The sequence below is a fragment of the Nyctibius grandis genome, chromosome 3, assembly GCF_013368605.1.
Source record: "Nyctibius grandis isolate bNycGra1 chromosome 3, bNycGra1.pri, whole genome shotgun sequence".
In the NCBI taxonomy this organism is placed as follows: domain Eukaryota; kingdom Metazoa; phylum Chordata; class Aves; order Nyctibiiformes; family Nyctibiidae; genus Nyctibius; species Nyctibius grandis.
The window spans coordinates 30873173-30900974 of record NC_090660.1 but is presented as its reverse complement, the minus strand read 5'-3'; the positions used below and the strand labels follow the sequence as shown (position 1 = coordinate 30900974).

At 41.3% G+C, this 27802-nt stretch overlaps 1 protein-coding gene across 2 annotated transcripts in view; it reads right to left on the bottom strand.

The window, feature by feature from the left end:
- SEMA5A (semaphorin 5A) overlaps positions 1-27802 on the bottom strand; it is a 361263-nt gene that overhangs the window by 252804 nt on the left and 80657 nt on the right. For both annotated transcript variants that reach the window (XM_068396639.1, XM_068396640.1), the window contains exon 2: positions 18136-18231. The gene's annotated coding sequence lies outside the window, so the exon portion shown is untranslated. The remainder of the gene's footprint in view (positions 1-18135; positions 18232-27802) is intronic.

Below are 27802 nucleotides of genomic sequence, written 5' to 3'. Positions count from 1 at the left end.
ATTAGAGCAATAGCTCAAAGATCACCTCATTAAACATCAAGATGAGACTGGAGGCTACAGAGCTTCTTCAGTGAAATATTCCAGCCATACACTATCATGTCTCATCACTGGACCCAGCAATGCAGGCTGTTTGCTATGCTGCAGAGTAGCATATTCTGATTTGTATTCTCATAAAGTGAGAGTCAGCTTCAATTAACAAACTGATTACCAAGTTCCTCCAACTTTTTTTTTTAATATTGCCGTTCATTTCTGCAGTGGCACAAATTTTAAGATCTGCAAGAGGCAGTCACCCATCAGTTGTCATTGACTAACCCAGTCAAAAATCAATCCTTAAATTCATCGTGACATTCTGCCAAAAGTCTGCTAATATCTGTAGCTGATGGTGACAACTCATAAAAGAAGAATCTGTCATCAAAGCTAGTTCTCCAGTGCTGCTCAAAGAGCTGTGATACTTCTGATTTCTGCAAAGGAAGCACTGCTTCAAGAACAGTGGCCTAAGTGAAGCAGGAAGTTTCTAATAACACCTCAGATCTCATTTAGCACATTGTGGGTGCGTCTGCCTCGTCAGTGGGGCACAGCACCTGTGGACGACAGCTTCCTTGAGCAAGCACCAGCCAACCCAGCAGGTCCACACAGAAGAGCACCACAAGCAGCTTAGAGGTAAGAATAAAGGCAGTCAAATATACCTATATCAAAGGTCCCACCACAGTCAGAAAAACCTGACGGGCGTATAGCTACCTCCTCCACAAGGAAGAAGAGAAGAGTTTTAGTGGTTGGAGACTCCTTCCTAAAGGGATCTGAGGGCCCAATATGCAGAGCTGACCCCCATCACAGGGAGGTCTGCAGCCTGCCTGGAGCCCGAATCAGGGATATCACCAGGCAACTCCCCAACCTGGTGAAGGCCACAGACTACTACCCCCTGCTGATCTTCCAGACAGGTGGGGAAGAAGCTGCATCCCGTAGTCTGAGGGGGATGAAGAAAGACTACAAGGCCCTAGGACGGTTGGTGAAAGAGTCTGGGGCACAAGTTGTTTTCTCCTCCCTCCTTCCATTTTCAGGTGATGACGTGGGATGGAATAGTAGGATTCTCTCTATTAACGCCTGGCTACGAGACTGGTGCTACAGGCAGGGCTTTGGGTTCTTTGATAATGGCTGGTTTTATAAGACAACAGGCGTGACAGTGATACATGGGAAAGGTTTATGTCGTAGGGGCAAAAGGGTTCTGGGACAGGAATTAGCAGGGCTCATTCGGAGAGCTTTAAACTAGATTCGAAGGGGGATGGGGTGGTAGCTGGGCTTGCACCACTGGGGCAACGCTCTAGTGTTGAGGTAGACCAGGAGGCCCCCCATCCCCCTGGGGTGAAATCAGGGGGTGAATCTGGGATGAAATTGGTGTGCCCAGCTCGCTCCCTGAAATGCCTGTACACCAATGCACGCAGCATGGGGAATAAGCAGGAGGAGTTAGAAATCCGTGTTCGGTCGGGGGGCTATGATCTAGTGGCAATTACAGAGACTTGGTGGGACGCCTCGCATGACTGGAATGTGGTCCTGGATGGCTATGTCCTGTTCAGGAAAGACAGGCCACTAAGGAGAGGTGGTGGAGTTGCTCTTTATGTGAGTGAGCAGCTAGAATGTATTGAGTTCTGTCCAGAGGCAGATCAGGAGCGAGTTGAGAGTTTGTGGGTGCGAATTAAGGGGCAGGCTGGCAGGGGTGATACTGTTGTGGGTGTCTATTACAGGCCACCGGATCAGGATGAGGAGGGTGATGAGGCCTTCTACAGGCAGCTGAGAGCTGTCTCGCAATTACAGGGCCTGGTTGTTGTGGGGGATTTCAACTACCCTGATATTTGCTGGGAGGCCTACTCAGCCAGCCATCCCCAGTCCAGGAGGTTCCTCCAGTGCGTTGATGATAACTTTCTGATGCAAATGGTGGATGAGCCAACTAGGAGAGGAGCGCTGCTGGATCTGATCCTCACTAACAAGGAGGGTCTGGTTGAAGAGGTGAAGGTTGAGGGCAGCCTTGGTTGTAGCGACCATGAGATGGTAGAGTTCAGGATCTCATGTGGCAGGAACAGAATAGCTAGCAGAATCACAACCCTGAACTTCAGGAGGGGCAACTTTGGCCTTTTCAAGCAATTGCTAGGGGAAATCCCATGGGACAGGGTACTAGAAGGTAAGGGGGCCCAAGATAGTTGGTTAGCGTTCAAGGACTGCTTCTTCCGAGCTCAAGATCAGAGCATCCCAACAGGTAGGAAGTCAAGGAAGGGTACCAGGAGACCTGCATGGCTGAACAGGGAACTGCTGGGCAAACTCAAGTGGAAGAAGAAGGTGTACAGATCGTGGAAGGAGGGGCTGGCCACTTGGGAGGAATATAAGGCTGTTGTCAGAGGATGTAGGGAGGCAACTAGAAAAGCTAAGGCCTCCTTGGAATTAAACCTTGCAAGAGAGGTCAAGGACAACACAAAGGGCTTCTTCAAATACATTGCAGGTAAAGCCAACACTAGAGGCAATGTAGGCCCACTGATGAATGAGGTGGGGGCCCTGGAGACAGAGGATAAAAAGAAGGTGGAGTTACTGAATGCCTTCTTTGCCTCTGTCTATACTGTTGGAGGCTGTCCTGAGGCGCCCTGGACCCTTGAGGCCCCAGAAGAAGTCAGGATAGAGGAGGAATCTGTCTTGGTTGATGAGGGCTGGGTCAGGGACCAATTAAGCAACCTGGACGTCCATAAATCCATGGGCCCTGATGGGATGCACCCGCGGGTGCTGAGGGAGCTGGCGGAAGTCATTGCTAGGCCACTCTCCATCATCTTTACTAAGTCGTGGGCAACGGGAGAGGTGCCTGAGGACTGGAGGAAAGCGAATGTCACTCCAGTCTTCAAAAAGGGCAGGAAGGAGGACCCGGGTAACTATAGACCGGTCAGCCTCACCTCCATCCCCGGAAAGGTGATGGAACAACTTGTCCTTGGTGCTGTCTCTAGGCACATCAAGGATAGGGGGATCATTAGGGGCACTCAGCATGGCTTCACCAACGGGAAGTCATGCTCAACCAACTTGATAGCCTTTTATGAGGATGTTACCCGGTGGATAGATGATGGTAAAGCTGTGGATGTGGTCTATCTCGATTTCAGTAAAGCGTTTGACACGGTCTCCCACAGCATCCTCGCAGCTAAACTGGGGAAGTGTGGTCTGGATGATCGGGTAGTGAGGTGGATTGTGAACTGGCTGAAGGAAAGAAGCCAGAGAGTGGTGGTCAATGGGACAGAGTCCAGTTGGAGGCCTGTGTCTAGAGGAGTCCCTCAAGGGTCGGTACTGGGACCAGTTCTATTCAATATATTCATTAATGACTTGGATGAGGGAATAGAGTGCACTGTCAGCAAGTTCGCTGATGACACCAAACTGGGAGGAGTGGCTGACACAACGGAAGGCTGCGCAGCCATTCAGAGAGACCTAGACAGGCCGGAGAGTTGGGCGGGGAGAAATTTAATGAAATATAACAAGGGCAAGTGTAGAGTCCTGCATCTGGGCAAGAACAACCCCAGGTACCAGTACAAGTTGGGGACAGAGCTGTTGGAGACCAGCGTAGGGGAAAGGGACCTGGGGGTCCTAGTGGACAGCAGGATGACCATGAGCCAGCAGTGTGGCTTTGTGGCCAAGAAGGCCAATGGCATCCTGGGGTGTATTAGAAGGGGTGTGGTTAGCAGGTCGAGAGAGGTTCTCCTCCCCCTCTACTCTGCCCTGGTGAGGCCGCATCTGGAGTATTGTGTCCAGTTCTAGGCCCCTCAGTTCAAGAAGGACAGGGAACTGCTAGAGAGAGTCCAGCGCAGAGCCACGAAGATGATTAAGGGAGTGGAACATCTCCCTTATGAGGAGAGGCTGAGGGAGCTGGGTCTCTTTAGCTTAGAGAAGAGGAGACTGAGGGGTGACCTCATTAATGTTTATAAATATGTAAAGGGCAAGTGTCAAGAGGATGGAGCCAGGCTCTTCTCAGTGACATCCCTTGACAGGACAAGGGGCAATGGGTGCAAGCTGGAGCACAGGAGGTTCCACTTAAATTTGAGGAAAAACTTCTTTACTGTAAGGGTGACTGAACACTGGAACAGTCTGCCCAGAGAGGTTGTGGAGTCTCCTTCTCTGGAGACATTCAAAACCCGCCTGGACGCGTTCCTGTGTGATATGGTCTAGGTAATCCTGCTCCGGCAGGGGGATTGGACTAGATGATCTTTCGAGGTCCCTTCCAATCCCTGACATTCTGTGATTCTGTGATTCTGTGAAATCAGCAATCAGGGCCAAGTTCCAGTAAAATCGCAGGTCTTTTTTTCAAATCTCTTTTTCTCTTAGCTGTCCCTTAGCTCCTTGGCCTTTTTGGTATCCTCACAAGACTCAGATTCCCACCTCTAGTGTCCTTCCCCTCACAGCTAGTCTCCTGGGCCAGTCACTCAGTTGCTTGTCCGTGCATTGCTTGGGACATCCACTGAACTGTGATCCTCAGTCTGGCCATCATAAGTCAGTCTGAGGCAGTGGAAGGAGAGATTCTCCTCCTCAGACAGACTATAAAGCCAGCACAGTTTTTTGTTTCCAAAATGGCATAAATGGAAAAACAAAATGGTAATCATTGTTTGCAAATAAAGGTCTCAGAAGTGGAGAAAGTTGGAAGGAAAATCAGAGGAAGTTTAACAGTGAAAGGAAAGGCATGAAGCAAGAGAAAATGAGCCAGGAGAGGGCAGAAGTGTCAGCTAGTGCAGGAAAAGGAAACGGAGAGGGAAGAACTGTAGCAATTCACGGATCTACACACACTTCCCCACATTTCATCTTCTCCTTTCTCTCTATACCACACCTGCCTGCTCCAGTTGGTATTATTATTGGCAAACCACAACACATATTCTTAGGGCCCAAAAGATGCTCAACACCATCAACATGGCATACAACTCAAGCTGTTCTGTAGTAAAAATATACTTTCAGGTGTTGTGAGTAACAGCAGTTTAGTCAACAGTCCTTACCACAGGATCCTGTTGATTTTAAAAAAAAATTACATGCTTCAAAATGGGATTGGGCAGATCCTCAGAAAAAGGATCCACCGATGGTTATGAAATACTTAGACACTCCCATTCTGCAGTGTGAAATTCAGGAACTTCCTGAGCCTGATACTGCAACAATATACAGGAAAAGTCCCACTAGCTGCTTGCTGGGGTCTTACCCTTTTCCCTGAGATACGTGCTGTTTGCTCCTGACAGAAACTAGATGCTGGGCTGGATGCAGCTCTGACCAAGCACAGCCATTTGTTCCCATGTTCTGCAAAGATCTGGGCTCTGCACTGCACGACATTCATAGGTTGTATTTTATTCACTTGTATTGCCATAGAGTACATACAAGTCTGTATTTACGAGTTATTCATAGAGCATAGTGAAAAGTGAACATACGTATCTGACTGTAAGACAAGGAAAACCCATTGCACAGCTTTTTACAAAGCATGTACTGCAGTACATGAGTTGCAATCACAAAGAGAAACAGCATCCAGAATAGCCAGTCCATGGCATTTTTTCTTTAATGTTCCCTCACCCATCTAGCAGGAAGCCCTACGGTTTGCAAAGGTATCTGTCTCCTGGTTATAGCTGACTCAGCAAAGACCTCAATTTCAACAGAATCATGTAGTCATTAACTGGACTTCCTTACAAACTGTCACAAAACATGACATAAGTTAAATTTCAGAAGTTTCTTTCCATTTATCCAGCAATGCTGTTAGTGACCCTTACAAATATGCTTTCCAAATATCCCTGGCACACTCTTGAGAGATAAAATATAATATATAAAGCTGTGGACAACAATTTTTAAAGCCACGTGTACTTTCAGAGATCTACTAATGCTGCCCCTGAATGAAGATGCTATACTACACGTTTCTACACCTCAGTAAATGAAAATTATTTGTCAAAAATCTTATTTAACCATTAAACCTGAATATAAAAGTATGCTAGTCCGCCTCATTGAACAGGGAACAATAAGTAAAACAATGACCAGACAATTAAAGTATTTTTAACAATTATTTTCATCATATTTGTTAGCAAATGCAGTCTGAGTTTATGGCATTGATTTTTCCTTTGTTTTAAGCTACATAATTATGTTGATTTCACATAACTAATTACGTATTTTTTTAGAAAGGCAAAAAAAAATATTTCAGTCTAGAGGGGAACTACTGCAATGATGACATTTCTTGAACGGCCTTCAATTTCTAGTCTTCCCTAGCTTTACTGTTAACCTACTTTTTGTAATCTCTTCTGCTAAAAGAGCATCTATGCTCCCTGTATAATAAGGGGATCACAGAAAAAGTGAATTTTGCCACTGGGAATTAGGAATTTGTGCGGCACCAGAGTCACAACTACAAGTAAAGCTGTGACTATTAATTTGCATTAATAATGTGGTGAAACTTCACTACATATAAAACAAAATGTACTCTTAAATTACAAAAGCTCATGCTTTGAAAGCTGGCCACATGTCTTGCCTTCTATCATGACCTCTACCCAAATTCAGGTATGATGTAGGATGGGAGAAGGAGGAGACGCTCTAGCTTACGATGCTTTGTCATCTTTTTATTTTCTCTTCACATTATTGTAAACTGTCTTGACTGGGAACTATATTTAAAAAAAAAAAAATGCAGGTTTAAAAACATGACTTGATTGAACAAAAGGCTGTAGTTCAGGACTGGGAGGAGATCCATGCAACAGAGTAGCAGAAGACAATGTACTGAGGTAACCATAAGAAAAAAAATAGCTGGGAAAAGGGAAGTTTTATCAGCTGAGGGGAAAATGAAGAAGATTAAGGTTAGAATTGGATGAAAAATTTGTGTAAAATCTTGACAATGTATAAAATGTAGTTTTGAGTGAAGGCAAGGTCAATGGAAGCAGGCAAAAAGGAGGTAATATGAAAGTAATGCAAGTTTAGCTGTTGCGTTCTATATAAATTGGGAAGAGACAACACAGAGACTGGAGTTGTACATGTTGAATAATTAAGAGAGAAAATCATCACATCACAGATTATCGCTGTAGCCATCTGGAGATACTTTATTATATTTGTAAATTGTACAGGAAAACATGTCAAAATTTGTACATGGATGCAGAGAAACAAGAACGAAGACAGTCATACAGCAACTTCAAATAGGTGGGTTTTAAAAAAAATTTATATTCAGCTGAAAACAGTTCTCTACCGTCTTGTATGTTACTGTACAAAAGTCCTTGATAGTACTTGGGATTTAGTTTTCATAAGGACTTAATATAATACATTTTTAAATGTGAATCACCAATCTAAAGGACAAAATTGTACTGCTAAAACAAAACGATTAGTGGATATTCTGCACATTAACACTAGGCAAACTTCCAAAATAAAGATTATATTTAAGTCGTTACTACTTAAAAGAACTACTGGATGAGTTCCAAAATGTCACGAAATTACTACTGTGACAGTCTGCTTCAGTTAAATAATACAGGCAAATTTATCCTTCTCGTGGTGGGTTCAGTCCTGCAGTTCTTTGGTACAAAGGGCAGTGGTTATTACACACAGTTCAGCAAATGCATGGTGGTCACAACTTTGACAATCAAAATACAGTGGAGAAAAATACACTGTTATATGTCAAATCCATTCACCCCCATGCCCCCATTTGCAAATGCATTTCAGATTCCCACTTTTTCTCAGCTCCTAGCTGATTACCAGCTTTTGATTTGTTTCTTCCCATCAATAACCAACATAGTTTCTCTTTACAGCAACAGCTTAAGTGACAGCAAGGTTCATCAGACTGATACGAAGGAAAAGGAGAGGTGAGGCAGCTCAGAGCTCCCATCCCACATCACCGCTATGGAACACTTCTGCTCCTCACCTATTATTTATATGTAGCTTTTCTATCAAGGTAAGCACTCAAAACACACACTCACTTCACCAAGCTTCTGTATTCCTCCTTCAGTTCTTGGATAAGCAATAGAGAGAGTATCCTGCAGAGAACGCTTAGGTGGACTGGACCATCCAATGTCTCTGCACTGATTACACAAAATACCTAGGGTAAGTAGGCTACTATCTCACTTTCCTTGCTCTTTACCATTACCACTGCAAAGATGATGATTTAGATTTTTTTTATACATCAGCAAAAGTTTTCCCACATCGTTACAAAGATCTAATACACAAATGAAAGGACTGTTCAATGTTCCTTCTAATCCCATGATTAACCCCCCATGATTATAGGCAATAGTGCTCAAAGGGGACCCACCAATCCACATGACACTCTTCCATACTAGATTTTGCATTTAGATCACTGATTCAGTTGAGAATTGCAACAGAAAAACCACACGACTCCCGTCTGTGCCACATTCAGTTGAGTTAATATCCAGATAATTCAGAGACTTCATGCAAATGTGCCTCTTTTTAATTAGGAGCATTAACTGTGAGGCTAACCATGTTGTCTTTCGAAGATGCCCATGAGAAACCCTGACAAAGCTAACAGAATCCTGGAATAAGTCTGAAGGGAAAACCATGGCTTCTGTTAGATCTTTCCAAAAGTTCATCTAGCTTTTGTTAGTTTTTCACTAAATCCTGAATCCAGATAGCGATATTTCACACCTTCTGTGAAAGATCAAGATAATAAATCCTTTCCTAAAATAAACCAGGTAAAATAAAAAATAATGGAAAGTGCTAAGATTTTCAAGGACCATTCTACAGCTAAAATATCCAATCTATCAGAGTCTTCAAAAACAAAAGGCAAAGTTCAAAATGAATGCAATGCTTATACTTAAAACCCCATGTATTCACACACAAAGGTTTCACACATATGAGGAACACCCTTGCACATGCCTAAACTTCCTATCAATACAAACTTGCTTATTTTTTGCTAGATCCTAAGATAGGGCATGACAGAAAAAGAAAAAAAGAAAAAAAAATATTTTGAAGGAGAACAAATCATAGTTGTATTTTCTTCTTCCAGCATCGTTGTTAAAAATTTAAGTTCTATTTTTAAGTCTGTTTAAAAGTAGTAAAACTTGACACAACAGAAATCACATACTATCTGGTGGAATGCACCCAATGAAGCTGTCAAACAATGAATACGGAGATGTCAAATAACCTACGATTAAATGAGGAATGGATCTTGACATACTTGTTTCCACACACAGAAGCCTCTTGTGGGTTTTCTTCAGAGCATACATTGTGCTGCTGTGTGTATCTGTGTCTCAAAAAAAATAAAATAAATATACTCTGTTTTTTTCTAAGTCTGAAATATCCTCCAAAGAAGTTATTTTAACTTACTTACATGTCCATGTTTTATCTAATTGTTAATGATGGTGCTCTATTTAACTATTTTCATTTAAGAGCTTTCAGGAAAAAAATCTATTCTGCAAGGTTATTTCACAAACTAACAATGTTGTGAAAATCCAGTTTGTTTGGTGACATCTTTCCCAATGGCTTCTCAGTGGCTGACAGTTTCCATCAGTCAAAGACTAAATTACATGAAGTGCCACTGATGTCTCCATCATATCCAAAACCACTTTAGACTTCTATAGCTTTGTAGCTGTCATTTTTCATTTATCACTTTGGAATCTTATAAGCATATAGTATGTATGCACAGATTGTATACATTGAAACATATCTTAGACTCCTCCTTTTGAGGAATCTAAGATTCAGAGACCAAATGTGTCAAAGTCACCTTGAGCTCATAAATAGAAACATGCAGGATGATTGCATCTTCCCTTAGATTTTTCTAAAAATAAAGGCACTGTTTCAGCTTTCTTAGGCTGCTTTGCTTGCATCTGAATTTTTCAGTACCCCCTCGGGTGCTTAAGGGGAAACTTCCTGACTGTCCCTACATTTTATGCCACACTGGTGTCATAGCAATAGCCTATGAAAAACCTCCCTCCCCACTGCACCAGCTCTCCAGCACACCATCAGGCAAGGCTGGATGACCTGCAGTCAGAACATCCTTAGCTAGTGTTGCCAAGACCACCAAGTTCTATACCCAAAAGCCATATAGTGTGGCCTGCAGCACTTTTTGCAGTACTTTCTGTACATCTTCATACCCTCACATATCACATTCCTCAAAAAACCAAATGCACATATGGCACAGGCAGGGATTCCTTTCCTGGGATGAACAAATAACCACAACAACAATATGCTGACACACCACAGGTGAATGTCACTTTGCTGGGAGGACCACATGCCCACTTAGACAACAGCCCACAGCAATAAGCAAAGGCATTTCCCCAGGCAGACCAGTATAGCCTTCACTCCACTTTGCTGGCCTGCCCCTTCATTTTCTCCTGTACCAAGTCTACACCCCTGTTCCAACACCAGACCCTGAGCAAAGACCCTAGCTCCCAAGCAATCTAGATCTTCCTAGCAGTCAGTTGTATCACAGCTTAGTGCAGTATCAGCTAGAGACAGCATGCCTCAACACCCAGATTCATGCGCTCATTTGTGATTGGCACCGTTTTCTCCCTCAAGTCATCCCCTGTCCCAAAGGGAAACCAGCCACCAGCTGCATTTTTAAGACCACCATAGCTGCTGTACATAGGAAGGGTAAAGCCTGAGAGAAGCTGTGCTCATTAGATCACGCTGCATCTCCTGCAACACACAGATCTTGCGCTTTCCACTCTCCCTCCACTGGAGCCCAGCTTCTTTCTCTCCTTCCCTCAATACCCTGTGGAGAGGCAAAACAACCTGCTTCTGCTGAGCTATACAGAGCCATTTCAGTCCTGAGCTGGTTGCTGGCTAACCCAAGCTGTGAACATGCACCAGCAACATAATTCAGTATAAGGTATCCCAAGATCCCACTCACTCCTCAGCAGCAAGGATGGCACATTTATGAGTCCACTCCTTTAGTCCACCCTGAGCTGCAGACCTGCCAACCAATGCACGCATGACAAGCCAGACCAACCCCTTTGCCCATTTGCTTAGGGATACAAAAATTTGGCATACTGCACTGGATGCACTGACGTCTGAGGAGAAGGGTGGGTTAAAAGACAAGGAAGAAAGGTCTCTGCATGACTATGAGTAGCCCTGCCCTTCCCATCACTCCAGCAGCATTTCTAAAAGAAGCAAAGAGGCCAGTTCACTTTTAAGACAACAGATCCTGAAGTGCTCCTTCACAGGATCCTTTAAAAGCACCTTCACACTGGCAACTGGGGCTTGCACTGAGACTTGTACAGGTTTCTCATCTCCTTTTCACCACAGAGCCTTGGCAGATAATGACAGGACCACTCAGTGCCCATCATGTAGGTTATGTGGCAGAGTCATGGCATGTATGACATGTAAGTAATTAAGAAAGCTAGGAAAGTCGTACCCAAGATGTTGCGAGTGGTTGTGGAATAGCCCATTCCTTCTCGATGTGTCCCAAGACAGGTGACCAGCTATCCCACTGTGTGAACGTTTCCTTCCACTATGCCCTAAGGAAGGGTGGAGCTCAGAGTAAGGGAATACATTAGTCTCCCTACAAATCAAGGCTTATTGGCACATCTTCCCTCAGCTTTCCAGTCACTGCAGACCTCAGTGCCTCTCTTTTCTGAGGCAGCCAAAACCCTCATTGATCAGTGAGAGAGGGTATTCATTCAAACACACAGAAAATTCTAAAACATTATCTTTCTTGTATTTGTTTTGATTTCCTTTCTTGGCCTGTCAGTGGTACTAAGTATGCTCTTATTTCCTACAACCTCCACCTCTTCTGCTCTTCTGTAATCCCTTTACAGTTAAATTCCTTCTCCTTTATTTACCAACTCTCTGTTTTGATGGCATTTGCATATTACTACAGAAAGACATGTTGTTAAATCTACTTCCAGAACAACACTTCAAGCATAAAGCTCTAGAAGGAATACGAAGGAAAATGGCCATTAAAAAAAAAAAAAAAACACAAACAAAAAAAAAAACCAAACCAACAAACCACGAAACCCTTACACGGCCTCTGTCAATGACACAAGGAAAAACATAAGTACAATAAAATGTCTTACAAATAGAAGTCTGACTAAAACCTGCCCTTTGGCTGCAGGTGTGGCGTTGAAAAATTATTAAGTCAGAGCAGAAAAGCGTCAGTTTACATAGCAGTAGTGCAACAAGATACAAGCATCATAGGTATGAGAAGGGTCTATGGAATGGAATTGTTGGAATCCAAAATAAAGAGCCCAGAAGGAAAATGCTGAGGATGCAAGGCCTTTGCACTGGGAGCCTTGTGTAATAATGAAATGCAGAATTTGACCTAGAAAGGAGCAAAAAGGAAAGGAGACTGGACACAAAAACGGCCAAACCAAACAAGAATCTTGCTGATACTGTATGCATCTGGCCAAGTAAAAAATTGGCAATTTATGGCAGCATTAGGAAATGCATATGTAAGAAAATGGATTTAAAATGTGAATGATACTCAACTTACCAAAGAGTAATAACAAACTTTCTAGCATGGTGTGCTTGCTGTGCTCTACCTCAGCAAGCTTCACCCCAGAGAGAGGACAGGACTTGCATGGTACTGAAGAGTCCCAAAAGCACAGTTTGCATGAAGCAACAGGTTCCCTCCATCCTTTCATACCTGGCCAGCTCTCCCCTCCATTCCATACCACTTCACCATGATGTTGATGGGACAGTCACAGAATGATCTAGCAGAAGATCTGTATTGCTAAAGTCACCATGATGCATTCTGTTTTTTAAACTGTTAACTTTTTGAATGTAAAAGATGTCTTTTTATCATGTATTAGTTCTATAACTGAAGCCCTATCAATTTCTACAACAATATAACTATAGACAAACTCATCTCTCTTACATGGGAAATCCAGTGCGGAGTTCATAGTTCTTTGCTTTTTAAAGACACAAACCTGTATTTATACTGTAATAAACTCATCATAAAAAAAGATATTGATAACACAAATTGAAACATGACACTCTCACTGTTCCAAGTCTTTGCAAACCTTCAGTGCTCTGTAAATAATAACTAACTGAAGCAGAGGTCATCTCATCAAGTTAATCATGAGTCATACTGCCAAGGCATAGAGTTTGTTCCAGCTATGCTGTGCTATTTAGTCAATGGATAAACTGGGATTTCAATTTCCACTGCTGTCAGTCTTACATGTTTTTCAGCACTGGATTCCACCATATTTTATAAAGATGCAATCTGAAGCTGAGTGAAGAATAATTCAAACTGCTTGCAGTGGTGTTGCAGAAAGGGCTTCCAGAGCAAACAGATTATACACATTACATTAATGCACACACTGCAATTACAAAAATCTGTGTCACATGGAAAAAAAAAATATAAATACACCAAATGTGGATCAGAGACAACTCAAAGGGTCTCAAGACAATGCCCTTTTCTACAAATTCTTTTGACATTTTCAATGATCGAGACAAGAGAAAGCAACCCATGAGACTTAAGGCAACTGAGAGATAACTGGAATATTTAAAGGCAGCATCTCTATTGCAGGAAGTGTGACCTGAGGGAGGGCAGTTGTGCTGGTGGGGGGAAGTTGAACCTTATTCCTAATTAGATTTTTAAACTTTAAAAAAAAAAAAAAAGAACAACAGAAGAGATTAAAATTGTAAATCAAGGACCATTTAGTTTCACACCAGGTGTTAAAACCCTGCTTCTAGATGCCATTAATCTCAGAGATTTAACAACAGGCTTTAACAGGAAGAGTCTCATTCTCTGTAGCAAGAAACAAAAGGTCTTCCCATTAGACACAATGACCTCATCCATCCCTCTCTGATCTTCCTTCACCTCATATGCAGTCAAGTACAGAACAATTCATCACTTCAGTGATGATACTAAGCTGTTTGCAGCTCAATGGTCTGCAGTTATGTTACATACCAGGCACAGAGTTTCTGCAAGAGAATGAAGTTCCTTCATTCCACTCTGAAACTGCTATTGCTGCTTTGAAGCAATACAGGTTCATTTTTACAAACAACTACTACTAACAAGCTTTTCATTGTTATGCTTCATTTGTTAAAACTCCCCAAGCCTGACACAAACAGAAACATCCCACCACCGCACACACAGTGCCTCAAGGAAGACACCAGAAGAGTTACAAGGTCCACAAGGAAAGACTCTCCTTCACAGATGGACGAGCTCAAAGAATTACGTGGGTAGGGAAATGGCTGACCTAAGCAATACTTTTAATTGGTAATGATCTATGTTATATTCCTCTTCCTTTTCCACTTGTAACTGCTCTTATTCTGCAATTCCCCTCCATTTATCTAAAACCACACCCTTGTATCCTCTCTTCCTGCAAGAAAAATACTCTTTCCTCAGGACTCTGTACATCACTATTTGAAATATTCACATCATCTTCGTCTTTGCAAATTTCAGCCATGTTACTTAGAAATTCTTGGAGTCTCCATTTCAGCTGCTTAATCTTGGTTTTGCTACTGTTTTAAAAAAATTCATTTTTACCAAGAGCAACTACCCTCTGTAATCTAGTGAAAACACATTGTTCTCCCCTTCTGTGTTTTTTGATTTCAAGTCCCCTTGGAGAACTTCCCAGAGGAAGTACACATACGGAAATTTAAACACACTTTAATACTTGCATGGATCCATCCATCTCAGGTCCATAAACCACTGATCGAAAACCAAAGACACTGTTTGTTTCATTCACAGTATCTACTCCTCTCTAAGGTCCTAGAATCCTATTAATTCTTAAGAACTTTCTTCAGTAGTTTCTCACCCTTGCTTACTTCTTCCCATTCAATTCCTTCAGTTCAATTTACCTATTTTCCACTAACCTTCTCCCATAACCCTCTCTCTTCCAGTAGCCTTATCTGTTTTGGCCACTTCAACTGCTATTATTAAGCAACTCTGTCACTTTTAGCCTTGCTCCCTTGATCATCATAATATAACTCCAACATTTTGCCTCTCAAGCTAATTTGCAACACAAAAGTATCCCCAAGTTCAGCACTCTTTTCTCATTCTCTTTGTACTCTCTCAAGGCTTTGCCATTTCATCTCGCTTATCTCTCCCCGCAAAGTCTACTATCTCTACACCGAAATGGGTGTCACTAGGACTTCCATAGTGAGAAAAGGTGTTTTGGTAATTCCTCGGTCTCTGACAGGCAGTACAGGGAACACAGTAAGAAAAAAAAGAAGTGAGATATTTGGACTAAGAACTGAACTCTCAATGAAACAAACAGCTTGAACATATTAAGACTACTTTAATTGTAATTTATCACGTGCCAAAATAAGATTAAAAGCATTTATCTTAAAATGAGGGAAAAGTCTCTGAGCTTAGTGCAAGACCTCAAATTACATAACTGCTTAATATTTTTTAAAACAGTTTTATCAACAGAGTTTTCTTCTGGGACTGCACCCTGCAACCTTACTATTTATAAAGTAGCACATAAGAACCACCACAGTGGGCCAGGCTGGATGTTTAGCCCAAATGGAATGACCAAACTGGCTCAGACTAAATATCCAGCCTGACCCACTTCCCTGTCTTCAGGAGCAGCCAATAGTAGATGTCTAAGGGAATAGTGAAAACCAGAGCAGTCATATAGTAATATTCTCTTCCACTCCCCTAAAACACCGCACAGCTTTCCACAATTTGCAGCTCAGTGTCTTCCTTACCTAGAGGTAGTACCTTTGTTTGTCACCTCTTTCCCCCGCCCCCTTTTTTTTCCGCCTCCTTTTCCAACTTTGTTCAGCAAAGTCTTTATACCCACGCAGCATGCACAGCATCCCATTGCAAGGAATTTCAGAACTGACTTACACACTATGCAAAGAAAAACTTTTCGTAGCTTTGAAACTGCTCCTTGCCCATTTCACCTGATATCTCTTCTAATACAAAAATAAGCTGGCATTGAGTATTCATTTCCCATCAACATACCTCACAGCTTTTATGATTTTATAGACCTCTAGCATTAGCATCTGGCCACTATCTCTTTTCCAGTATGGAGACTCTCATGTAGCTAGCTGGTTTTGCACAAAAGCTGCTCCACAGATGCCTTCTGCATCTTGCTGCCCTTCTTCGCTCTTGTTGCCCTTCTCTGAACCTTTTCTGGTTCCACTTCACTTGTTCTGAGATAAGGAGACCAGAACAGCACACCATATTTAAGATGCAAATGCACCACAGATTTAGGGAGTGGCCTAATGATACTTTGATCTCTCTCCTTTCAGAGTAACTTCTGATATAAATTTGCTTTTTGACTGCTACTAAAGTAGAGAGCTGATTTTTTTCATTAAATTACTGCTTCTAGTCCCAAGATCTCAGGCCAGCTCAAAATATTTTACCATTACTGACCCTGAATTTCATCCACCATTTTAATGGCCACTTAGTTTTATAAGGTTCTCTTGCAGTTTTCCAGACTGTCCCCTTTTCTTTTACCTTCTTTTGCCCTGAATAACTTAGTTTCAGAAACAAACCGTGTCACCATACTTCTGTTTCAAGACACTTACAAATATGAAGATCCCCCTGGGCTCTCACAGACATCTCTGTGGAAATCGACTGGTGATTTTCAAAACATTTTTCTCCTGGTGTTTTGTTTCTTACCATTTAACCAATTATTTACACAGGTGGCAGTCCTCTCCCTTAACCTGTGCCTGTTTATGTCCTTTAAAAATTTTTGAGAGGATTTTGAATACAAAATGCCTTTTCAAAATTTAAGTAGTACAATACATTATAAAATCTCATCTGCATGCTGGTTACCTCCTTCAAAGGACCACAGCAGTTTAGCAAGACTTGACTTCGCATGACAAAAATGCTGGCTGGAAAGGATCTCTGGGAGTCATCAACCACTGATCAACCACTAAAAGCCACAGTAGATCAGGTCAGCTTTAGCATTGTCCAACAGACTTGAAAGCCTCCACCAGGAGAGATGCCACCCCCGCCCTCCCTGGGTAACTTTTTCCAGTGCTGCACTACCCTCCCAGTGAGAAAGATTTTCCTACAATGCCCAATCAGAACATTTCAATCTGCAATCTGTGTTATGTTAAGCCCCTGCTACATGGTTTGCCACTACTAAGAACATTGGTTCCGTCATCTTTGTAAGCACCCTTCAAGTAGTCAAAGGCTAATATTAACCTGTTTCTAAATCTCCTCTTCATCAGGCTCCCCTTCACAGAAATAATTTTTTTCTCAGTATCTCCATCATATTTATCCAATATCCTTTCTAAACAGCCACTAATCTAATTTTTTAATTAATCCACTCAATTTAAACAGAGGTCTGTTGGTTTCTAGGCTCCCTAATTCCACATGAATGCTTTCTAAAACATGGCATCAAATTAGACATCTTCAAGTTCTCAACTGCTGAGACACTTTAAAGTAAGAGGCTACACACCACAGTCTATAGCTGGTCTATTTCGCTCTTCCGTTCCTTAAAAACTTGGGTAAGCTACATCTGGACCTGTTAAATTTGGAACATGTAATTTGTTCCACAATCTCTCCTACAAATTCTTCCAGCTGAGAAAGACAATCTCATAAGCCTCCCATAAGAAGGGTTCCAAAACAGGAACCACCCCTTGCTTTCCAGTGGTGAGCACAAACACAGAAGAATTATTTAGATTTCTGCCAGATTTCTGCCATGGCTTTATCTCAGATCATTCATTTCATAATGTCATTATACGCAGGCCCCACAGACTCTTCAATTGGCTTCCTGCTACTGGTGTGGTTGAAAAAAGCGTTTATTAATTTTATGTTTAGCCTGATGGGAGGATTTTTTGGTCCTATTTCCTTCTTTGAATGCAGCCACAGCTTTTTTTAAGATGTTCTCTTGCTTTTAATAGTCTCCTCTACCTTGTCATTTAGCTATGTAGGCTTCCTTTTCCTAAGTCTTTTTTAGACTGATGGTAAGCATTTATGCAGAGCCTCCAAAATAGCATCCTGAAATAGTGTCTCTGCTACCTACAAACATGTTACTCTTACAGTTGCCCTTTCCGTTTTTCTTTAAACAAACATCCCCATTTTTACATAGTTTCCCTTTTTGAAGTTGAGCACAATTTAAGAGAGGGGAGCAAAAAGAATTGCAGGGTTTTTTTTTGTTGGATTCCTCCCATTTCCATTTCTTGCATTTCCTTAGCTTAGGGAGGAGAGAAAGGCAGCATACCTGTAATGGTCTAAAAAGCCATCTCACAAGTCTTCTTCCAGACAGCATCTTACAATCTCTCCATGACATCACCATCTAACCACTGAACAAAATACAGTCTCTTACCTACCTGTTAGTCACCATCCCTCTGTAATCATCTACTGCCTCTGTTCAGCGTTTGTGCAGAGCCTAGCACAGTGGGGTCCTGGGTCTACTTTGTAGGGTCCTAGGAGATAAGGAAACATAAAAGAGAAATAATATGTATTGAAGAGACAGCTCATTGGCAATTTTCAGACATTTATAGCAGTCATAAAACATCTGTCTTTCAAGACAATAAATTAGAAATGTAAGGCACTGAACTACACAGTGTGAACAAGAACCAAACAGAAAGAGGTGGGAAAAAAGTCATTCTTTAAAATAACTGACAGCTTGGGATGAGAATCAGAAAAGAGGAGTACTTGTCACAGAATTACCAAAATCCATGGGACATGTGAAATTGAGAAAAATCATCACTGTAAAAATCTCCTTTGGTGCCCTAACCACCATTAAAATTAAACATGCCTAAAATGTGGGCTGAAATCTGGCCCCAAGTGAAATCCATGACAAAATCCAGGTGGGCAAAACTTTAGCATTCGTTCATCTTTCCATAAAACACAAAGTTCAAGAGAAAAACGCAGTTAACTGTCTAATGTTGCAAAACAATATAAAAGACATTTTCAAGAAAGAGATGCATCACTAAGAACACTTCAAGACGTTAACCCATTTTGAAGGAACAACAAAGACAATATAAACATTCAAAACATGATCTTGCTTTTTTCTTTATTGAAACAAAGAAAGCACTCCTAATCAATCTTGTGCTATCTTTACTTCAAACAGCAAGATAGGAATCACATAGCGGTTTCCTGCTCTCAACATCTCATCAAAAAGGTACTTCACTTCAGAAGTGAAAAACAGTAATAGTCCATCCAATTTAAGCATTTGTTTCTTTGAGAATGTCTATGGCACAGAACAAATACACTAGCGATCAACAGTTCACCCTTGAACCTAATCAGAGACATGAGGCAAAAAGGAGTCATTGTTCTACTCTGTTTACTCACTTACATAAAGTGACTGTACCAGATGAATGCAAGTGCTTGTGACTTTTCCCCAGTGCTTTTCTGACCTACAAAAGTCTCAAAAAATCTGCTGAATGCATAAGCAGTACCACATAAAAACATTTTATAACAAGGAAACATCATATGACCAAGAAGAACTCTCCAGGTTCAACAACGAAGATCCAAATTTATGTTCACCATGTCAAAATTTCTCACGAACCCCCTGCTCCCTATCACCAAGTACTTCAGATTTTTATAATTTATTTTCTTCTAAATTAAGAATTGATATCACATTCGCACATATACACACCCCTCTGCAAAATTCAGTGACATCGAACTCTGCTGTAGAAGCTGCCAAAAGCAGATTTAGATAGTGTTCTCCATGGCACAGGGATCAAGATCAGAAGGCCAGCCATATCCTGGACTGCATCAAAAGCAGCATGGCCAGCAGGTCGACGGAGGTGATTCTCCCCCCTCTACTCCACTCTCAAGAGACCCCACCTGGAACACTGCATCCAGCTCTGGGGGCCCCGACATAAGAACATGGAGCTGTTGGAACAAGTCCAGAGGAGGGCCACGAAGATGATCAGAGGGCTGGAGCACCTCTCCTATCTCACACAGGAGCATCTCTCACAGCCTGAAAGAGTTGGGGCTGTTCAGCCTGGAGAAGAGAAGGCTCCAGGGAGACCTTCTAGCAGCCTTCCAGTACCTGAAATGGGCCTACAAGAAAGCTGGAGAGGGACTTTTCACAAGGGCATGTAGTGACAGGATGAGGGGTACTGGTTTTAAACTGAAAGAGGGTAGATTTAGATCAGATATTAGGAAGAAATTCTTTCCTGTGAGGGTGGTGAGACACTGGAACAGGTTGCCCAGAGAAGCTGTGGATGTCCCCTCCCTGGCAGTGTTCAAGGCCAGGTTGCATGGGGCTTTGAGCAACCTGGTCTAGTGGAAAGGTGTCCCTGCCTGTGGCAAAGGGGTTGGAACTAGATGATCTTTAAGGTCCCTTCCAACCCAAACCATTCTATGATTCTATGATTCTAACCGAAGTTGAAGGACGGACAGTCACTTTGAATTTCATAGTCTTAGGTGGTAGGTGAAGCTTATATCATTGAGAAGACATTGCATCACCTTTTCTTTGCCTCCCACTTTTCAGAAAGGCAAGTACTAATTTAAATCTTGGAACAGGACCAAGTTCTGCTTTTTATATTGCTGTGTACCAGAGAATACTTGAACACCTCAGCGCAACTACCTGCCATCCATACACATTGATGACAAAGTACTCTGAGACATTCAGTCTGTCAAGTAATTAATTACAACTGTTACCATGCAGTAAAAGTTCTACAGACACTACAAGCAACCCATCTCTAAGATACAGTGTGCTAGTGATTTATGTATGCACTCACTACACCAGAATAAGCAGGTGACTTATTATGCTTTGGAACATTACAAAGAAGGCTGTATACCTCAATTTTTCTAAACAAACCTGACAGTACTAGTGCTTTCTATATGCACTTCAACCTGCACACTGTCCCCTCACAACTCTTTTCACGATTCGTATTTCTACATAAACATCTCAGATTTTACTTTAGCAAAATAAAAGCTTTAGCAAGTATATTTTTATTCTAATCTTAAGAATTACCTAGACAAAACTGGAAAGCAAAGTCTGAATCCACCTTACTGATTTAGGGAAAACATGCACACACACAGAAATAAACTCGTAAAGCTTGGATTTCTACAGATTCATGTCTTGCTTCCCTTATACTTCTTAATATGGAAACCCTGCTGTTCCTATGACTGTGGCGGCACTCTCATCAGGCACAATACAGTATATGTTGTATTGAGGGTACGATAACATCAGAAATTAGTCTGAGTATTCGTTTAGTTAAGCTAAAGTTAGACTAACTCAGCCTACACAGCCCACACCAAACCAATCTTACAGAAATGGTAAATTAAGCCACCAAAATCAGAAGACTAACTGCAAAAAACCCACATTTTTTTTATTTGGGGGTATATAGCCATGTTTTAGTTTACTTTTGCTTTGGTTTAGCATTATTTGCTAACGCAAAAAGGCTACAGTGGCTGTGTTCCCTGCCTCTGACTCCTACCCTTTCCTTTCAAAATGACTTCTGAAACTGATGACCAGGTTCAAGCTAACACAAAAACTTTCATGAAAATGGCCAGGCAAAACAAGAGACAAACTCACTTTCCAGACATCTGTTTTTCCCTACTCTCAGTGACAAACAGGCACACAAGAGGGGAATTCAGCCATGTACATTTTATTTGCCCAGAAGCACATTAATTTAAAAGAACAGGGGAAAAAAACCTGCTGCAAATGGATAAAAATATACATAGGTGTATACTAGTGGAAGTTTTCCAGAAACCTTCACTAGATTTAATGATAAACACATAGGAGTGCTGTTTCCCACTGCTGTTATGATACTGAAGTCATTGGTACAACCATTGGTACAACCAAGCAGTATGATTAAGTCTGCTAGGGGTGTGGAGGAGCACACACATGCAGTTAACAGCCTTCGCTTTCACATGGATACGGGCACCGCTCTCACATCTGTCTAGTATATTTGGAAAGATACTTGGCTACACACTGAATTGAGCAAAGAAATAATCATAGCATGTCTAGACACCGTGGCTCATCTGCATGCTGAGACTTCCCGCTTCTCTTGTAGCTGCACAGCACTGCTCGTGCAGCACACCACAGCAGCGACCTCACCTTACCCAGTCAGCTGGGAGCTTGCCCAGGCACCCAGGATTTTCATACAACACCTAATGGCAACCATTGCTCACCTTGCAAGGCAAGGTGAGCTTCTGGGCAAATAAAAACATGCCTGCTCCACATCACTCCACCAGCGGAGCCTTAGCTTTTGCTCCACAGAGATCACAACCTGAGTTAGGCAAGCTGCTCCAGGTGACTTCTGCTGATGTTGGTGGGGCTGAAGTAGAAGTGTCAGGAGTACCAGGAAGATGGGGTTTTTCCCCCACTTCAGTGCTCACACTGTCTACGCACAGGAGAAATGAGCACATATAAGTAAACTTTCTGTACTGCTTAAAATACTATTGAATAAATTATTTGCTTTTGTTGCTATCTGGCAGCAGAAGAGAAAATCATGTCAAAACTGAAAGTGTACCAAAATTGAGAGGGAGGAAAAAAAAAATAATTAAGGAAAAAAAGATACAAATATCCTCCCTCCTCTTCCTTTCCTCCAAAAAATGTCTGCATTATGCAAATATATCCCATTTCAGGGATGAATCAAAGATGAATGGTTAAAACAGCTGCTATATACAACCTTGTGCTCCTTCTACAAAAACTAACATTTCTCCTTATAATGTATGCTAGCTAATATTACTACTTATCTTTCCCTTTTCATGCTGAAGAGGTCCCCACATAAGGAAAGAGATCTCATTAAATCCAGCTTATTTGCTGGACTGAAGAACAGATGAGGAAAGATGGCAATTATTAAGCAAAATCTAGGAATAAGGAACATGAAAGAAATAGGAATACCCTTCTTATAAAGCTGCATTTTGTTTATATGCTTTTCAAATCACAATATTGAGTAAAGTAAAACCAAAAAAAAAGTAGGAATTTTTAGGGAAAAAAGCAGAACAAATGAAAAATCAACAACGTCCTTGAACACGTTCCAGCCACCAAGCGTTTAAGACCACAGAACCAGCCCACACAAACACATCCCAAGCAGGCAGACACCCGCAGACACGCTGCAGAGCAGAAGCTCAGTGTATGGAGCGCTACACCCACTCCCATACTGCTTCATGTGTAGGGCTGGGAAACGTCCAGATCTTCACAGATGCGTCTTCTGGTTCAACTCAGAAACCACAACTGGATGAAACAGAAGCAGGATTCCCTTAAGCTCTAGCATTGTTCTTGCCTTGCTGAACATAAGCTCCAAGTCACGAAGAACCGTGGACATCTGCACACACGTACACACGCTCCCACATGCAAATCACATAAGCAATAGATCTGACTCATCCAGAGTTTGTCAGGCTTACTTCACAGGCACGGTAAATCCAACACAATCAGAACACGAGACACTCACTGCCCATACGATGATCACCTTTGGAGAAAAGAAAGAGTCCCATAAAGCAGACATGTTGTGTTTGCTGTAACACATGCCAACACTCAGGAATATGAGCTCTGGTCATATTCTGCATATTGATAGCTATACGACTGGCCATGGTACCTTTTTTCCAGTTTTACTGAAAGGGAAGGTCTTGACAAAGAAAATTACATTCATGAATTACCCACAGCTTTAACTCTATTTACAGTATCACTTTATTCTCCACTAGGCCAAAATAAGAACAAATGTAGAGACTGGAGTGCCAGGACAGGAAACGTATTGCTGACAGGAAAGCATAGATCAGAATATGTGAAGTCACCAGTCAGCCAGAGTTCTCTGGTTGAAAATTAGAAAACAGAATGACATAACATTTATTTGGTTTTGCAGGGATTTGACTAATAATAGCTCATTTAAAGCCGCTGAACTTGCCCCACTTACTTGCTTTAACTGCACCTAGGTCAAAGTGACAAGACATGTTAGTGTAAATTTAACCTTTTAACTAACCACCACAGATTTATAGTCCAAGAGCAGCACTTAGTTCTTGCCAAAAACCACCATGATTCTGAAAATAGTAATTTTTAAAGTATAATACATTATTAAGGCTGCTGACAGAATGAACAGTATTACCTAGTTTACAATGGTAGAGATGGAGAAAAACAGTAATAAAGGAGAAATTATTGTGGTCTTGCTCTCACTGAAGTCATGTTTTTCATGAAGACTTCAAAGAGTGGGAAAAACATGGCCTTTATCCAACTTTCTGCAAATTACACAACTCAGTATTTTTATTTAAAATAAATCAGTTCTGATACAACTCTGACCTCTTTGAGTTTGACAGCAAAACTTCTTCTGAAAATACTTTTTCTTGAGCATGACACCATTTATCCTTGTGCTTTTCTGGTCTTTGACCGAAGTCTATAGGACATTTCAAGTGCTCTATTGCCACTGTTATTTGCTGTCTACATGTCTCCAAACTCTTACATGGTTTCCTGAACCTGAAATTCATTGGATTAATAATCCAGACTTTTCTAGTTCTAGGATACTGACAAGAATAACATCTTTCAGCACCTTTCAGCCAAGTTGTGTTAGTACTGACAACACAAGAGGCTGAGAGTTTCATGACCAGAGAAATCAACTTCATAATGAAAGTCAATGAAGACAATTATTAAACACTGTAGCACAACGTACACAAGATTTACTTGTGTGCGTGCGCATATCTACAAGACTTAGATAAAAATCAATGTTTCTAGCATTTTTGTGGGTCCTTAAGATGAAACTTAGTAGATGTGCTGTGTTGGTTTTGCGTTTTTTGGGGTTTGTTTTTTTTTTTGGGGGGGGTGGTGTTAATATTGCAGGAAGGATACCATGCAACAATCTTCTTGAGAAATCTCCTTTCTTCCCCAAAATGCAACACCGTACTGCTTCTACCTCTTCTACAACTTTTACCTGTAAGAAAAATAGTCTTAACGTCACTCCACCCACCCTGATAAGAGCAACTGCCCATGGAATAAAACGCTATTCCTCTTCTGAAATTCTGCCAAGTAATTTCATGTCCTATCTAACTGATTCACAAATTAAAGTCACGCACTGAAAACTGATGTTAGCATGTCAATCTCAAATCTCATTGATCATCATGTAAGTTCTCCAATATCTATGCCAATTTAGCAAAAACAAGCAAAACAGAATGCCCTGTAATCTATGCATTTAGTCTGCATGAAACCAAACAGTTGCTCCCTTTCCTTCATTAACCAGTATATGGTTATTTTATTTTCCAGCAGAAAAAGAAGGCAAGTAAGCTAAGAAAGATGAAACCAAGACTATGGGTATCATAGAAGAGAAATCCTGAGCAAAAGCATCTTTAGATATGTAACCATAAAATAATATATTACATTTTATCTGACTTTTGCAAAAGCCAGTGAACCTTTTCAATCTAGTTTTAAAAAATTCAAGTGAAGCTTAGATGACAGACACCTTTTAGAGAAAAAAAGTCCACAACCTTCAGGAAAACCCTGGTTTTTATTTACTATTCTGAAAGACATTTTCTGTACTGCAGGATGCCAGCTGGTATATTTTCTGTAGCATACTGAATTTAGAGACATCTGCTTGCTAGCGGACCAAGGATGAAGCTTGGGGTTATGAGACCTGGATTATATTTCTGGCTCAGCAACTCATTTGTGGTGCAGCCTTAAGAACATTGCTCTGTCCCCATTTCACCATTATAAAATGTGAAGATGTCTTTTTAACATATTCCAGTTTCTTTAAATAAAATGCAAGTTTTCATATACCTCAGTGAACTGCATTGTGAAAACCTCAGTTCCAATTAAGAGTGAACTCCTGAGTATAGTGACAATTTCAGGAAAGCTTTATGGTCTCGTTCTCTCAGTCAGAGAGCCCAGCTGCCTTCTGGAGAAACAGGACTGAACAGATTCATGTAGGTACTGCAGATGCCAAAAAATAATGAAAAGACTAATCCTGAATATTGCAGCTGCTGATAATGCTCATTGCCTAACAATGCAGAAAGTATTACACTCACTATTGCCTACAGCATGCACTGCTACAGAGAAAAAAACAAAATGATATGTAGTCTGGGAGAATTCAAAATAACTCAGTGCATATAGCTTGAGGTTATGAGGAAAGTGTCTGCTAATATGCAGCAGGCTCCATAATTGTGCAGCTGAAGTAATAATACCCCAACAAAATGCCACTACAATGCACAGTGTTTAACTGTGCCAGTTTTCACGCATGTCGGTTTATTCCACAAGCTGGCTTATCCACTTTATTAGTCTAAATGCTCCAAAATTATTTAAAGAAATCATATCCACTACATTCTAAAGACAGGAGACCATATTAAATCCTCAGTAAGCCTATTAATTTTAATTGTGATGTATAAGGAAAAAAAAAAAATAGATCTGTTGTCTGCTTTTCCTAATGGGGGGAGAGTTCTTAATACCATGAGGAGGGTTTTTGGTGTAACACATCAACAAGCTTCAAACAATTTAGGTTCCCAGCCCAAATGTATTGGAATCACTTATGATATAAGAATAAGAGAGAAAATTAACAAGAGTTCCTTAATCTACAGGGCTTTCATATTCTGCCTCAGTTCTTTTTTGGCTTAGATTGTTCTCCTTCAATGATGGATGCTTTCCCTTCTTCCATCTCAGCATGCGTGACAGAAAGACAAAACTTAACATATCCATCACTAGAGCCAGAACACACAGCACAGTCCATCTGGTACCGTAAATCGCAAACTGATAGATGCTCCCCCTTTCCCCCAGCAAGCTTCTTAGCTCTTCTATTCTCTTCAGCACAAAGTCGAATGCTGTGTTGTTTTTTTTTTTTCTAGGTGGCTGTAGAGATAGCAAGAATATGGTGGTTGTTATCTGGACATATTCCAAGACTTGTCTGAAATATTCTTACCCAGGGCCAAATGTTTTCCCCATCAGCAGTGAAAGCATTCAGTGCTTTGGCATTCTTCTAGCAGCCTATCCCTCCCTTTGCCACCCAACATGCATGCACACTCCCATCTCCCTGGCTGCTAAAAAGTGCTGAAGCATTCACAAATGCCTCAAGCAAAGCAAAGACACAGAGGTAAACACTTTAGTCCCGGGCATCATCCCAGGGAGGACACATATAATAATTTCCAAGCTACACCTCAACAGGTTTTTTTTTTCTTGTGATCAGTACTAACAAAATAAAGAGAAGAGTTTAATGTACAAGTAGGAACACTGTCAAGAATTTCATTACAACGCTTAGTTCATCATAAGGTGTTACTAAAAGCAAACGTCTACTAGTTCCTGCTGTGCACTCAGCTGAAATGACAAAGCCAGGCAGCAGATCCCAGAATTATTCTCTCCTGTGCTCACAGCCAACTTCCTTTCACAGTCCTCCTTGCCCTCCTCCAGTATTTCCAATCTTCACAGAATCTGTACTTTTCAAGTGGCATATTACATTCACTTTTTTTTCTTTGGAAGGTTAAACCACTAAGTAGAGCATGAAGTACATGATTCTGCATTCGCCACACTGATGTCCTAAATGTTCACTTCAGACAGTAGAAAAAGAACACCTGGATCTGATTTTGCTCCTGTATTTCAAGTCTGCTTGAGATATCCATTTCATGCAAAAACATAACATAAAAGAGAGCAAGAGGTTTTGGTAGCTGGTGCTGGGGATGATCTGGAGTTTTCGCACTCAAGCAGTTGGGAGAACCTATGCAGAGAAGTATGCAGAGACATTAAGCACATTATCCTGAGGGGCATTTATAAAAATGCAATGTTAATTTCAGTACCTGGTATTGGTTCTCATTATCTTTGACAATTCACTAAGCAACACTTACAATTTAGATGTTAATTCACAACTTAACAGTATGAATCAGTAATACATACAGAACTAACTGCAGCAGACTGCCCAATGAACAGGAAACTCCTATTACAAATGCCTTTAGAAATATTCAACAACTTGAATTGTGACACAGAAGATTTTGCTTACTAGAACAGGATGGGAGGATGCATGTCCCGTCTGCAAGCACTTGTACAATTCTTCTGTTTCTGATCGCTTGTAATTATATAAGAAGAAAAAGGCATTTGATTTAGAACATCTGCACCAGAGCAAGTCCCTAAAA